Raw genomic sequence first — 14,561 nt, 5'->3', positions numbered from 1 at the left:
ATCTTAGCAGCAAAGCTCTCGGTGCTCACCATTGAGACGCTGTTTGCTGTGTATTTTGCATAAATGCTCTTTAATTTGTTGATAAAATTACATTCTATTCCTAGCTTGTTAGCTTTTTAGAAAATAAAATGGTGTTGGATTTTGTTTAAAGCTCCTTCTGTAAGAATTGATATGATGATGTGATATATTTCCTTCATTCTGTTAATATGGTGTATTATATAGATGACTTTAGCATGTTGAACTATTCTTTTTTTTTTTTTTTTTTTTTGAGACAGAGTCTCGCTTTGTTGTCCAGGCTAGAGTGAGTGCTGTGGCGTCAGCCTAGCTCATAGCAACCTCAAACTCCTAGGCTCAAGCAATCCTGCTGCCTCCTGAGTAGCTGGGACTGGAGGCACATGCCACCATGCCCGGCTAATTTTTTCTGTATATATTAGTTGGCCAATTAATTTCTTTCTATTTATAGTAGAGATGGGGTCTCGCTCTCGCTCAGGCTGGTTTCAAACTCCTGACCTCGAGCAATCCACTCGCCTCGGCCTCCCAGAGTGCTAGGATTACAAGCATGAGTCACCGCGCCCGGCCTGAACTATTCTTGATTTTCTTGAATAAAGGCCTCTTGATCATGGTATATAATCCTTTCCATGTGTTGTAGAATTGGCCTTTAAACGGCATGGATTTGAATAGTGTGGCTTCACTTATATGCAAATTTTTTAAAATAGTTAACATTTGGATCTCTCTATATTGGAAGGTTCTGACTCTACAACCTAAAAAGGATCAAAAATCTAGCATTTGGGGGATGTGAAATCTCAGTATACAAAAGACCAACTTTTCAAATCCATGGGTTGCAGAAGACTTTCAGCAGAACGTGAGGATGCTGGGTTGTTGGTAATGGAAGTAGTGTAAGAACCAATCCTCTTCCATTACTGAAGGAGTAATTGTACTGTTACTTTGTTAAAAGTACACATCTATGATGAGAAAAGATATTGGTGTGTAGTTCTATGTCCTTATGATGTCATGCTTTTGTTTTCTTTATTATGGGTTACCATTATAGTTATGGTGAAGGGTAGGATAGAGGTTGTGGTTGGGGTAGGGTTAGCATTAAGAGGTTAGGGTTATAAGATTAGGGGGTTAGAGTTAGTGGTATAGGGGTTGTGTTGGGGTTGAGGATGGGGTAGTGGTAGAATAGGGTTAGGAGGTTAAGGATAGGGTGAGGGATACGGTTATGTTTACGATTAGGTAGTTAGAGTTAGTATTGGAGGCTTAGGGTTAGGATGAGAGTTAGAGATAGGCCTACAGTTAGGGTTAGCGGCACTGGGTTAGAGTTAGGATTTGGATGAGGGAGTGGTAAGGAATTCAAGGTTAGAGGCTTAAGGTTGGAAAGCTAGGGATGGAATATTAGGGTTAGGGATAGAATATTAGAGTTAAGGTTAAGGTTAGGGTGTAGAGTTTAGGGTTAGGGTTTAAGGTCGGGTTTAGGGGTTGGGATTGGGATTGCAGTTAGGGGTTAGTGTTAGCACTTTGGGTGAGGGTGAAGGTCAGGTGCAAGGATGGAGTGAGTGTGAGGGATGAAGGATTGGATTGAGGTTTTGGCATGAGGGGCTGAGGTGAGAATGAGGATTAGGGGTTAGGGTTATTAGGGTTATGGCTATGGTTTTTAGGATTGGGGTTAGGGTTAGGTGGTCAGGGAGAGTATTAGGGTTAGAAGGTGGGTTAGTGGCTGGTTTGAGGGTTAATAGGTTAGTTGTGGGGTCAGGGTTGGGTTCAGGGTCAGGGGTTAGCATTAGGGTTTAGGAGGCTTGGTAAGGGCGTTATGGTTAGGTTTGGTGGGTTAGGGTTAGATGATTTGGGGTTTAGGGTTAGAGTTTAGGGTTCAGTATTAGACTTGAGGCTGGGTTAGTGTTAAGAGTTGGGGTTAGGCATTAGCAGATAAGGCTTGGGGATGGGTTTAGGGTTAGGGTTTATGATTTAAGCTTAGAGTTAGGGTTAGGGGTTAGAGGGTTGTGGTTTACAGTTTAGGGTTAGAGAGTTTAAGGTTCTGGTTTTAGGGTTAGGATTTAGGGTGTTATGGTTTTAATATTGTTAGGGTCCTGATGTAAGGTTAGGGTTATTTAGGGTGTAGGTAGGGTAGTGGTTGTGGTTTGGGTCCTTGGTCAGGGGTCAGGGTTGGGGGTTAGAGGCTTAGGGCTTTAGGGTTGGGTATTGGGGTTAGGGTTATGGTTTAAGGCCAGAGTGTTAGGGTTAGAGGATTAGAAGGTTAGAGGTTTAGGTTTAGAGTGATAGGGTTACGGTGCTAGGGTTACAGTTACCGTTTAGGGTGTAGGTGTGTAGGGTTAGTGGTCAGTATCAGGGTTTAGTTGTTTAGGGCTTCAGGGTTTGGTGGTTAGTTTTGTGGGGTAGTATTAAGGTTTAGGGTTAAGAGGGTTTGCATTAGGTTTTAGGGCTAGGTTGGTATTAGGTTAGGTTTAGGCTTTAAGCTTTAATGTTACAGGGCTAGAAGTAAGTGTTAGGGATAGGTTTGGGTTTGGGTTAGGGTTAAAGTTTAGGGATGGGTTTAGTGTTAGGGTTTAGGGTCGGGGTTAGGGTTTACCTTGTCACTAGAAGGCTCAAATAAAGTATCACAAGAAAAAGGGCTCTGCTGCCTAATTCTCATATGCTCACTCACTAGGCCCTTTTAGAGCTCACAGCTTCCCCAGCCTTCAGCTCCTGCTGGGCACCAAGGCCAGTTGGCAGCTGGAGAGAATATGGTATGTTAAGATTAGGTGAGGTTTTCTTTGGCAAGAGACAGGAAATAAAAAAACTTTAGAATGGCAAGACACAGGTGGGATCACTGGATCCCAGGAGTTTGAGGTTTCTGTGAACTAGGCTGACGCCACAGCATTCCACTCTGGGCAACAGGGGGAGGGGAGGTGAGGGGAGGGGAGGGGAGGGGAGGGGAGGGGAGGGGGGGGAGGGGAGGGGAGGGGAAGGAGGGGATTCTACCTTGCAAGTAATTTATTAGGCCAGATGTCTCATCATTAATTCCACCAACAACATAAAGAAGATAAAACTTTAGAGTCCTTTAGTCTCCCACAGAATATAGACATCTTGATTATTAATGATCCTACATTAGAAAACATTCATATAAAAAAGCAAATATGAAAGCATATTGAGTGGCCAGGCGCAGTGGCTCACACCTGTAATCCTAGCTCTCTGGGAGGCCGAGGCGAGAGGACTGTTCAAGGTCAGGAGTTTGAAAACAGCCTGAGTAAAAAGTCAGACCCCGTCTCTACTAAAAATACAAAGAAATTAATTGGCCAACTAAAAATATGTTTAAAAAATTAGCCGGGCATGGTGGCACATGCCTGTAGTCCCAGCTACTCAGGAGGCTGAGGCAGAAGGATCACTTGAGCCCAGGAATTTGAGGTTGCTATGAGCTAGGCTGACACAACGGCACTCTAGCCTGGGCAACAGAGTGAGACTCTATCTCAAAAAAAAAAAAAAGAAAAGAAAAGAAAGAAAGAAATCATATTAAGTATAGGTTCTAAGCTGCCTAATCATAATGATCATACCATGAAACAATACAAAACTCTTCATTTATTTCTTCCTTCATTCAAATATCTAATGGATTGTTATATACCCAGCCTTATGCCAGGAACATCTGATATACGGGTTACCAAAAACACATTTGGTTCCTCTTCTCCTGGAGCTTAGTCTAGTGGAGAAAGCAAACATAAGTAAAACCATTGCCCACACACATAAAAAAATGTTTACCTAAAAACTGGGACTAGGTAGAAAATTATTCTGTAGCAAATGGTGGTTGTTAAGTAGCATAGCAGCAAATGCAGACCTGCATTTCAGGATGAGAAAACTATACTGCAGCTAAATGAAATTACAGTACAGAGAGGTATTTAAGGTAACAGAACCAAATTACTACATTAATACAATGTTAACATTCTTCTAATTCTTATGAAAGTACCAAGGAATTTTCAGTGATTACAAATCCAAGGTAAATTTTATCGCTGATGTCCTCAGAGCGCCCTGGTCTCGCCATAGCCACTCTTCTCTCCATGGCCCTGCCAAGCCTTCAGAGCCAAGTCCACCAGCTTCACTGTCAACACGGTTGGCCACCTGTTTCAAAAGGGGAGACTCTACCCACCTGATTGTCTAGTTTCAGCTGTCGAAGCCTCATGGTCTCATCCTCAAAGGGACTATTTTTTAAAAACTAAAGGAAAAAAAAATCATGTAAAAAGCAAATCACCTCCACAAGCCCGGCCAGGAGACTCCAGCCCACCTGACTGCCGCCGCGGGCTCCCTTAGCCTGTTCTCGCTCAGGACTGGAGGAAGCCGCCCGCCCGCCACCCAGCGCCCAGCCCCCCATCACCAGCCCGCCCTTCACTCGCCGGCACCTGCAGCGGCCTGTCGCTGGGTGCGACCGTCATATCGGAATCCGAGTCCGAAGGCTGCCCATCTTCCGTGTCTCCGGCTGCCTGCGGCACGTGGAGGGCGGTGGGAGGAGAGCACTGCCGGCCACGCGGCAGGAAGGCCCGGCCCGCGGCGGCTCTCGGGCGCCCCCGCGTGGCCAAGGCTGAGCGAGAACGGTCACCTTTGCAAAAATTCGAGCTACCCCTGGAAAATGGATCCTCGGTAACCTCTATCCTTTTCTTCCAAAGTTTGTTTTCCTGCAAACACAAGTATACGCACGGACCGCGGTCGTCTGGGATTCCTCCCTGGCCTCACACCTGTCAGCCGGATGCTCTGGATGACCTCCCTGTTTCCATTCTTGCTCCTCCACAATCCACTCTACGTGTAGCTTCCAGGGCAGCCTTTCGGGCAGTACAATCGACTTATGCATGGACACGGAACCCGCGGATACGGAGGGCCCACTTACTATGCCATTTTACATAAGGGATTTGAGCATCCACGGCGTCCAAGGACTCCGACGGCAAACCGTACCTGAGGTCACTGCCCCACTGAAATCTTCCAGAGGCTTCCTTCCTGCCAAGTAAGGCCCGAGTGCTCAGCATGGCAAACAAGGCCCTGTGATCTGGGCATCTGGCCACTGGCTCTGGTCTGTGCCCCTGGATAGCTGTTGGACGTTGCCATTCATCAGGCACCTTTGTTCTTTCCAGGTGAAAGGCGTTTGCAGTTGCTGTTCACTCTGCCTGGAAGGGGGCTTCCCCACCCCCACCCGAGTCCTCGCACAGCTCCTCCTGCGTGATTCAGGTTTCTGATTGAATGCCACCACAGAGAGGCCTTCCTGGGCTTTGTTCCATCATCCTAACTAAAACAGGATCTCCTACTGTCACTTTGGAACCCTTTATGTGTTTCTTCATAGCATTGATGGTTTTATATGTATTTGTTTTATTTTTTGAGTTCCCCACTAATATGTCTGTTTTATTCACTGTTTTTCCCCCAGTGTTTAGCCTAGTGACTTCTTACACATGATAGGTGACCAAGAAATATTTGAAATGTTTTCTACATAAATGGGATCTTATTATTTGTACCTTTTATTGTTCTGCAATCAGCTTATAAATAGAAACTATGTAGCAGTGTATCCTGGACACCTTTCCATGCCTGAATATAAAGATCTAGCACCTTCTATTGTTTATTTTTTATTATTATGGGTACATAATAGTTGTATATCGTTACAGGGTACATGTGATATTTTCCTACAGGCATACCATGTGTAAAAAACAAATCAGGATAATTGGGGTATCCATCACCATTTCAAGCATTTATCATTTCTTAGTGTTAGTAACATTCTAATTCCATTTTTTTAGTTATTTTAAAGTATAGCATATAACTTATTGTTTACTATAGTCACTTTTTTGTGCTATCAAATATTATTCATTCTACGTAATTATCTATTTTTTTGCACCCATTAATGGTTCCCACTTTAGCCTCCCACCGCCACCTGGCTATTCTTCCAGCCTCTAGTAACCATCATTCTATTCTCTAGCACCTTTTTGATGACTCCCTGGTATTCGTTGCATGGAGGTACCATCATTTATTTAACTAGTCTCAAATAATGCACATTTAGACTATAGCCAGTGTTTCCCAATTACCAAAGTGTTGCAATTAACATGTATTTTTACAAACTTGTTTTATTATTTCCTCAGGATACATTTATAGACTATAAGGAAAAGAATGAATAGGGATTTTTGACATGAGAATTTAAAATCTGGAAAGGAAATTAGAAATCACCTGGTCCACCCTTTTGCCTCGTTGGCCTCCTGAGAGCAAGATGGGTCACCAGCAGCTCTATTGGAGCCACCCGAGAAAATTCGGCCAGGGTTCTCACGCTTGTTGTATCTGCTCAAACCAGCACTGTCTGATCCTGAAATACAGCCTCAATATGTGCCAACAGTGTTTCTATCAATACGCGAAGGACATCGGTTTCACTAAGTTGGACTAAGTGATCTTCTTTGAATGGATTTTCCACGGCACCCACAAAGTACCATGCAAGCTCTTTGTATATAAAATAAAATTTAAAAGAAACTTAAGGCCAGGCGTGGTGGCACATGCCTGTTGTCCCAGCTACTCGGAAGGCTGAGGCAGAAGGATTGCTTGAGCCCAGGAGTTTGAGGTTGCTGTGAGTTAGGCTGATGCCATGGCACTCTAGCCCGGGCAACAGAGTGAGACTGTGTCTCAAAAAAAAAAAAAAAGAAAAAAGAAAGAAACTTAAAAAAAAAGAGAAATCACCTGGTCCAATCCCTTACGTTAACAAATAAAGAGAAATTACCACACAGCTAAGCCATGGAAGAGCTGAGCCTTGACTCCCTGTTTCCTAACATAGACAACTTTATCCTTTATCTTTCATACTTAGAATTACAATCCACCTGTAATTTATTTTTGTGTTATATATAATGTTAGATAGGTGCCAAATTTCATGCTATAGTTGACATTTTTGCTATTTTTTCTTTTCTTTTCTTTTCTTTTTTTTTTTTTGAGACAGAGTCTCACTTTGTTGCCCAGGCTAGAGTGAGTGCCGTGGCGTCAGCCTAGCTCACAGCAACCTCAATATCCTGGACTCAGGCAATCCTACTGCCTCAGCCTCCCAAGTAGCGGGGACTACAGGCATGTACCACCATGCCCGGCTAATTTTTTCTATATATATTAGTTGGCCAATTAATTTCTTTCTATTTATAGTAGAGATGGGATGTCACTCTTGCTCAGGCTGGTTTCGAACTCCTGACCTCGAGCAATCCGCCCGCCTCAGCCTCCCAGAGGCTATTTTTTCTTTATCACATATCTATGTATCCCTCTATCCTTCAATCCATTTTATTTTTTTTTTAGCACTAAAACAAGATACAGATAATCAGTACTTTTCACCCCATACACTTGAACACACATACCATTAACTATATTTCAATGTACTGGGCATCTCTGGGCATTACTGGGGCATCACTTGGCATCACTGGGCATTGCTGGGCATCACCTGGCATCACTGGGCACCAATGGGCATCACTTGGCATCACTGGGTATCTCTGAGCACTACTGGGCATTGCCTAGCATCACTGGGCATTGATGGGCATCACTGGGAATCGCTGGGTGTCACTGGGCCTTGAAGCGCATTGCTTGGCATCACAGGGAATCAAAGGGCATCGATAGGCATCACTTGGAATATCTGGACATCACTGGGGATCGATGAGCATCGCCGGGCATCACTGGGATTCACTTGCTATCACTGCGCATCAGTGGGCATCGCTCAGCATCACTGGATATCGATGGGTATTGTTTGGGCACCAATGGGCATCACTGGGCATAGATTGGCATCACTGGGCATTGCTGGGCATCACTGGGCATCGATGGGCATCGCCTGACATCAATGGCCATTGCTGGGCATCACTGGGCATCGCTTGGCATTACTGGTCATGGCTGGGCATCGATGGGGATCACTGGGTATTGATGGGCATGATTTTGCATATCCAGAAATCACTGGGCATCGATTGGCATTGCTGAGCACTGATGGGCAACACTGGGCATCGCTTGGCATCACTAAAAATCGATGGGCATCACTGGGCATTGATGGGCACCCTTTGGCATATGTGGGAATCACTCAGCATCACTTGGCATATCTGGGCATTGCTTGACATGGCTGGACATAAACCAAGTGAACAAAACAGAGACCCCAGAAATAAAACCGTCTACCTACCACCAACTGATTTTTGACAAACCAGACAACATACACTGAGGAAAGCAAGCCCTATTCAATAAATAGCAACAATAAAAATAAATAAATGGGACTTAATTAAATTAGAAAACCTCTGTACAGCAAAGGAAATAACCAACATATTGAATAGGCAACCTACAGAATGGGAGAAAATATTTATAAACTATACATCTGACAAAAGATATCCATAATCTACAAAGAATTCAAACAAATCGACAAGAAAAAAATAAACACTCTCATCAAAAAGTGGACAAAAGACCAGAAGAGAAGTTTTTGGAAAGAAGATAAATGGCCAACAAACATATGGAAACCTGCTCAACATCACTAATCATCAGAGAAATGCAAATTAAAATTACAATAACATACCACCTTACCCCAATCAGAATGGCCATTATTAAAAAGTGAAAAAACTGCCGGGCGCTGTGGCTCACGCCTGTAATCCTAGCTCTTGGGAGGCCGAGGCGGGCGGATTGCTCAAGGTCAGGAGTTCAAAACCAGCCTGAGCAAGAGCGAGACCCCGTCTCTACTATAAAATAGAAAGAAATTAATTGGCCAACTGATATATATATAAAAAATTAGCCGGGCATGGTGGCGCATGCCTGTAGTCCCAGCTACTCGGGAGGCTGAGGCAGAAGGATCACTCGAGCCCAGGAGTTTGAGGTTGCTGTGAGCTAGGCTGACGCCACGGCACTCACTCTAGCCTGGGCAACAAAGCGAGACTCTGTCTCAAAAAAAAAAAAAAAAAAAAAAAAAGTGAAAAAACAATTTGCTGCTGTGGATGCACAGAGACGCACAGAGAAAGGAACGCTGATGCAGTGGTGGGACTGCAAATTAGCAGAACCTCTATGGAAAACAGGATGGAGAGAGCCCTCAAAGAAACAAATGTAGTCCTACCATTTGTTCCTGTAATCCCACTGATGGGTATCCACCCAAAGGAAATAAAGTGATTTTATCCAAAAGACACTTGCACTCGAAATGTTTATCGCAGCACAATTCACAATTAAAAGATGTGGACTCATCGTCAGTGCCTTTCAATTCATGAGGGGATAAAGAAAATGTGGTATATAAAAATCATGGAGTATTACTCAGCCATAGAAAGAATTGAAATATCAGCCTGAGAAAGAGCTAGACCCAGTCTCCAAAAAGAATAGAAAAATTAGCCAGGCATGGTGGCATGGGCCTGTAATCCCAGCTACTGAGGAGGCTGAGACAGGAGGATAGTTTCAGCCCAGCAGTTTGAGGTCGCAGTGAGTATGATTATGCCACTGCCTTCTCTCCCAGGCAACAGAGTGAGACACTGTCAAAAAAAAAAAAAGAAAGAGGAAGTAAATAATGTCATTTCCAGCAATGTAGAGGGGACTGGACACCATTACCCTTAGTGAACTATCTCAGGAATGGAAAACCAAACACCACATGGTCTCAATAATAAGTGGGAGCTACTAGATGGATATACATGGGCACAGAGCAATATAAAGAACATGAGAAACCAAGAAGTTGGGTGGGAGGGAGAGTAGGTGTAGGATAAAAATTTGCCCACAATAAACACTATTCTGGTGATGGACACACCAAAACCCCTGACTTCAGCCTTATACAAGATATCCATGTAACAAAAACACTTGTACCATCTTAATTAATATTTTGAAATAAAAAAATAAGATTGTACTGAAAGTTCTATCCAGAACAATTAGCTAACAACAGGAAATAAAAGGTATCTACATGTGAAAGGAGACGTAAAACTATTCACAGATTCCAAATCACATGATCTTAATATAGAAAATACTAAGGAATTCAAAAAAATTATTTGAGCTAGCAAACAAATACAGCTAAGTTACAGAACAACATATCAATACACAGAAATCTGTTTTATTTCTATACACTACTAATGAACAACCTGGAAATAAAACTAAGAAAAGAATTACATTTGAATAACATCAACAACAATAATGTGCTCAGGAAAAAAAATAAACAAGGTACAAGACATATACAGGGAAAACTACAAAATATTACTGACAAAAATTAAAGAAGGCCAGGTGTGGTGGCTCACGCCTGTAATCCTAGCTCTCTGGGAGACCGAGACGGGCGGATTACTCAAGGTCAGTTCGAAACCAGCCTGAGCAAGAGCGAGACCTCGTTTCTACTATAAATAGAAAGAAATTAATTGGCCAACTAATATATATAGAAAAAATTAGCTGGGCATGGTGGCGCATGCCTGTAGTCCCAGCTACTCGGGAGGCTGAGGCAGGAGGATTGCTTGAGCCCAGGAGTTTGAGGTTGCTGTGAGCTAGACTGACGCCACGGCACTCACTCTAGCCTGGGCAACAAAGCAAGACTCTGTCTTAAAAAAAAAAAAAAAAAAAATTTAAAGAAAATCTAAATAAATATCAAGACACTCCACAGTCATGGACTGGAGACTTAATATGTTTGAAGATGGCCATACTACACAAAGTAATCTCAAATTCAATACAATTCCTACAAAAATCCAGAAAGGTCTTTTGCCAGAAATGGATGGACTGATCCTAACTTTCAAATAAAATTCCAAGAGAATGTCAATAACCAAACCCTTCTTGAAAAGGAAAGACAAACTTGGAGGTTCACACTTCCCAATTTTAAACCTTAAATTTTACTACAAAGCAACAGCAATCAAAACAGGATGACACTAGCATGAGAGTACACATATAGATCAATGAAATCAAACTGAGTGTCCTGAAATAAATCCATACCTATGTGGTCCATTAACTTCAGACAAGGGCTGAGGTCATTAAATTCAACAAGTGATAATAGACAACTATCCACATGCACAGGAATGAAAGTTTACCCTTAAATCACACCACATAGCAAAATTTAACTCAAAATGGTCCAAGCACCTAAATGTAAGAGGTAAAAACATAAACTCTACAAGGAAATATGGATATAAATCATCATGACCTTGGATTTAACAATGGTTTCTTAGATCTGACACGAAAAGGAAAGGAAAGTAAAAATTTCCTCAAAATTTGAAACTTTTAGAAATCCAAAGACACCACCAAGAACATAAGATGACAACCCACAGAGGCATGTTACTTATCAGATAAGAGTCCATTACCAGGCCGGGTGTGGAGGCTCACGCCCATAATCCTAGCACTCTGGGAGGCCGAGGCGGGCAGATTGCTTGAGGTCAGAAGTTCGAAACCAGCCTGAGCAAGAGTGAGACCCCGTCTCTACTATAAATAGAAATAAATTAATTGCCCAATATATGTAGAAAAAATTAGCTGGGCATGGTGGCACATACCTGTAGTCCCAGCTACTTGGGAGGCTGAGGCAGGAGGATCGCTTGAGCCCATGAGTCTGAGGTTGCTGTGAGCTAGGCTGACGCCACGGCACTCACTCTAGCCTGGGCAACAAAGTGAGACTCTGTCTCAAAAAAAAAAGATTCCATTACCAGAATATATAATAACTATTAAGACACAAGGTCCCACACATCTTCCCAGCCTCAGCTCTGGTGACAGGAAGGCCTCACCCACTCTCGGGGCCTCAGGTCTGGGGATAGGAAGGTCTCACTGGTCTACAGGAACTCAGGTCTGGGGACAGGAAGGCCTCACCTGCCCTCAGGGCCTAAGGTCTATGCACAGGAAGGTCTCAACCACCGTCTGGGGCTCAGGTCTGGAGACAGGAAGACCCCAGTCACCCTTGGGGCCTAAGGAAAGGCCCCTGGGGACGGCACCCTCACTCGCCCTTGGTTTCTCAGACCTGGGAATGGGAAGGCCTCACTAGCCCTTGGTGCCTCAGGTCTGGAGAGGAGAAGGCCTCGATCACCCTCAGGTCCTGAGATCTGAGGGCAGGAAGGCCTCACTGGTCCTCAGTGCCTCAATTCCAGGGACAGGAAGACCTCTCATGCCCACAGTTCCTCAGGTCTGGGGCTGAAAGACCTCACTCACCCTACGGAACTCAGGTCTGAAGACGGGAAGGCCTCACTGGCACTCAAGGCCTCAGGTCTGGGGCTGGGAGGGCCTCACTGCCCCTTGGGGTCTCAGGTCTGTGGAGGAAAAGTCTCACCGGCCCTCAGGAACTCAGGTCTGGGGACGGAAGGACGTCACCGGCCCTTGGGCACTCAGGTCTGGGGACTGAAGGACCTCACTGGCCCTTGGGCACTCAGGTCTGGGGACTGAAGGACGTCACCAGCCCTCAGGAACTCAGGTCTGGGGACGGAAGGATGTTACCGGCCCTCGGGAACTCAGGTCTGGGGACTGAAGGACCTCACTGGCCCTTAGGCACTCAGGTCCTCAGGAACTCAAGTCTGGGGACGGAAGGACGTCACTGGCCCTCAGGAACTCAGGTCTGGGGGCGGAAGGACGTCACTGGCCCTCAGGAACTCAGGTCTGGGGACGGAAGGACGTCACTGGCCCTCAGGAACTCAGGTCTGGGGGCGGAAGGACGTCACTGGCCCTCAGGAACTCAGGTCTGGGGACGGAAGGACGTCACTGGCCCTCAGGAACTCAGGTCTGGGGGCGGAAGGACGTCACTGGCCCTCAGGAACTCAGGTCTGGGGATGGAAAGACCTCACTTGCCGTCCTGTCTCAGGACAGGAAGGGGATGTCCCCAGGGCTGGGACAGGAAGGTCTCATCCTAAGGTCCTCATGTCTGAGGACAGGGAGGTCGCACTGCTTCGGGTCCTAGGCCAGCTGGCTGCAGGGAGGCGGCGCCAGCAGGGCTGCTCTAACATGGCGGCACTGCGTCCTCTCGTCCTCTCACGCCACGTGCAACGCGCGGGGCATGACGGGCGCTCCGCCCCTGCCCGCCCACGCGGGCTCTGCAGCTCGGCGCTCGTGGCGCGGGGTGACTGAGGCCAGCCCGCCCTCCTGGCTGTGCTGCGGCACCAGTTACATTCCGAGTTCAGCGGATTCAGAGCCAGGACTTGGAAATTCAAACTCAGATGGGCCCACTGTCCTGTGTCTTTCAGAAAAATGGTGAGGGAGGAAAAAATTAAAGGGAAAGCAAAGCGAATGAAATAAGTGTACATATAAACATTATAACTTATATCAAATTCATTCATAATCATCCCCAGACTTAAATTACAATGCAAAACTATAATGATTCCTGAAGAAAACATAAAAGAAAATTATGTGGCCTTGGGTTTGGTGATGAGTTTTAACACAGGACAGCAAAATCTGATCCACCACAGAAAAAATTACAACATGGCTGTTACAACATTCAATATTTATACTCTGTGAAAGACCACGTTCAGAGAATAAAAACAAAAGCTACAGAATCATAAGAAATATTTGCAAAATACATATCGGAGGAACAATTCACATTCTACATATAAAAGAACTCTTAAAAAGCAGCAATGACTTTCTGCTCCAGACGCCCAAGATGCCGTAGGGAAAGAAGGCCAAGGGCAAGAAAGTGGCTCTGGCCCCCACGGTGGTGAAGAAACAGGAGGCCAAGAAGGTGGTGAACCCCCTGTTCAAGAAGAGGCCGAAGAACTTTGGCATTGGACAGGACATCCAGCCCAAAAGGGACCTCACCTGCTTTGTCAAATGGCCCTGCTACATCGGTTTGCAGAGGCAAAGAGCTCTCCTCTACAAGCGGCTTGAAGTGCCTCCTGCCATTAACCAGTTCACCCAGGCCTTGGACTGCCAAACAGCTACTCAGCTGCTTAAGCTGGCCCACAAGTACAGACCAGAGACAAAGCAAGAGAAGAGGCAACGACCGTTGGCCCGGACTGAGAAGAGAGCTGCCGGCAAAGGGGATGTCCTCACTAAGAGACCACCTGTCCTTCAAGCAGGGGTCAACACTGTCACCACGTTGGTGGAGAACAAGAAGGCTCAGCTGGTGGTGATCACATATGACGTGGATCCCATCAAGCTGGTTGTCTTCCTGCCTGCCCCGTGTCAGAAGATGGGGGTCCCTTACTGCATTGTCAAGGGGAAGGCCAGGCTGGGCGTCTCGTCCACAGGGGACCTGCTCCACCGTCACCTTCGCGCAGGTTAACTCAGAAGACAAAGGAGATCTGGCTAAGCTGGTGGAAGCCATCAGAACTACAATGACAGATACGAGATCCATCGTCACTGGGGAGGCAACGTTCTGGGTCCGAAATCTGTGGTTCCCATCACCAAGCTGGAAAAGGCAAAGGCTAAAGAATTTGTCACCAAACTGGGCTAAATGTACACTGTTGTCTCCTGTACATAAAAATAATAAAAGTTATCCTTCAGCCAGAAAAAAAAAAGACAAAAACCCCAATTAAAAAGGGGTAAAGATCTGAACAGAGACCTCACCAAAGAAGATACATAGATGGCAAATAATGATACAAAAAGATGATCAGCATCATATATCATTAGAGAATAGATTACAACAATGAGATACCACAGCACACCTGCTAGAATTACTAAACTCTAAGAAAAAGGACAAACCATTGCTGGAGGAAAGACAAGAA

At 45.1% G+C, this 14,561-nt stretch overlaps 2 pseudogenes; both read left to right on the top strand.

The window, feature by feature from the left end:
* The first annotated feature begins 6,211 nt into the window (after positions 1-6,211).
* LOC109730017 (small ribosomal subunit protein uS14 pseudogene) lies at positions 6,212-6,426 on the top strand (annotated as a pseudogene).
* Positions 6,427-13,498: 7,072 nt separating this feature from the next.
* LOC105860828 (large ribosomal subunit protein eL8 pseudogene) lies at positions 13,499-14,290 on the top strand (annotated as a pseudogene).
* The last annotated feature ends 271 nt before the right edge of the window (positions 14,291-14,561 follow it).

This window comes from Microcebus murinus, chromosome 27 (assembly GCF_040939455.1).
Source record: "Microcebus murinus isolate Inina chromosome 27, M.murinus_Inina_mat1.0, whole genome shotgun sequence".
Lineage (NCBI taxonomy): Eukaryota > Metazoa > Chordata > Mammalia > Primates > Cheirogaleidae > Microcebus > Microcebus murinus.
The sequence above is the reverse complement of the archived record's forward strand: the minus strand, read 5'-3'. Positions and strand labels throughout refer to the sequence as shown.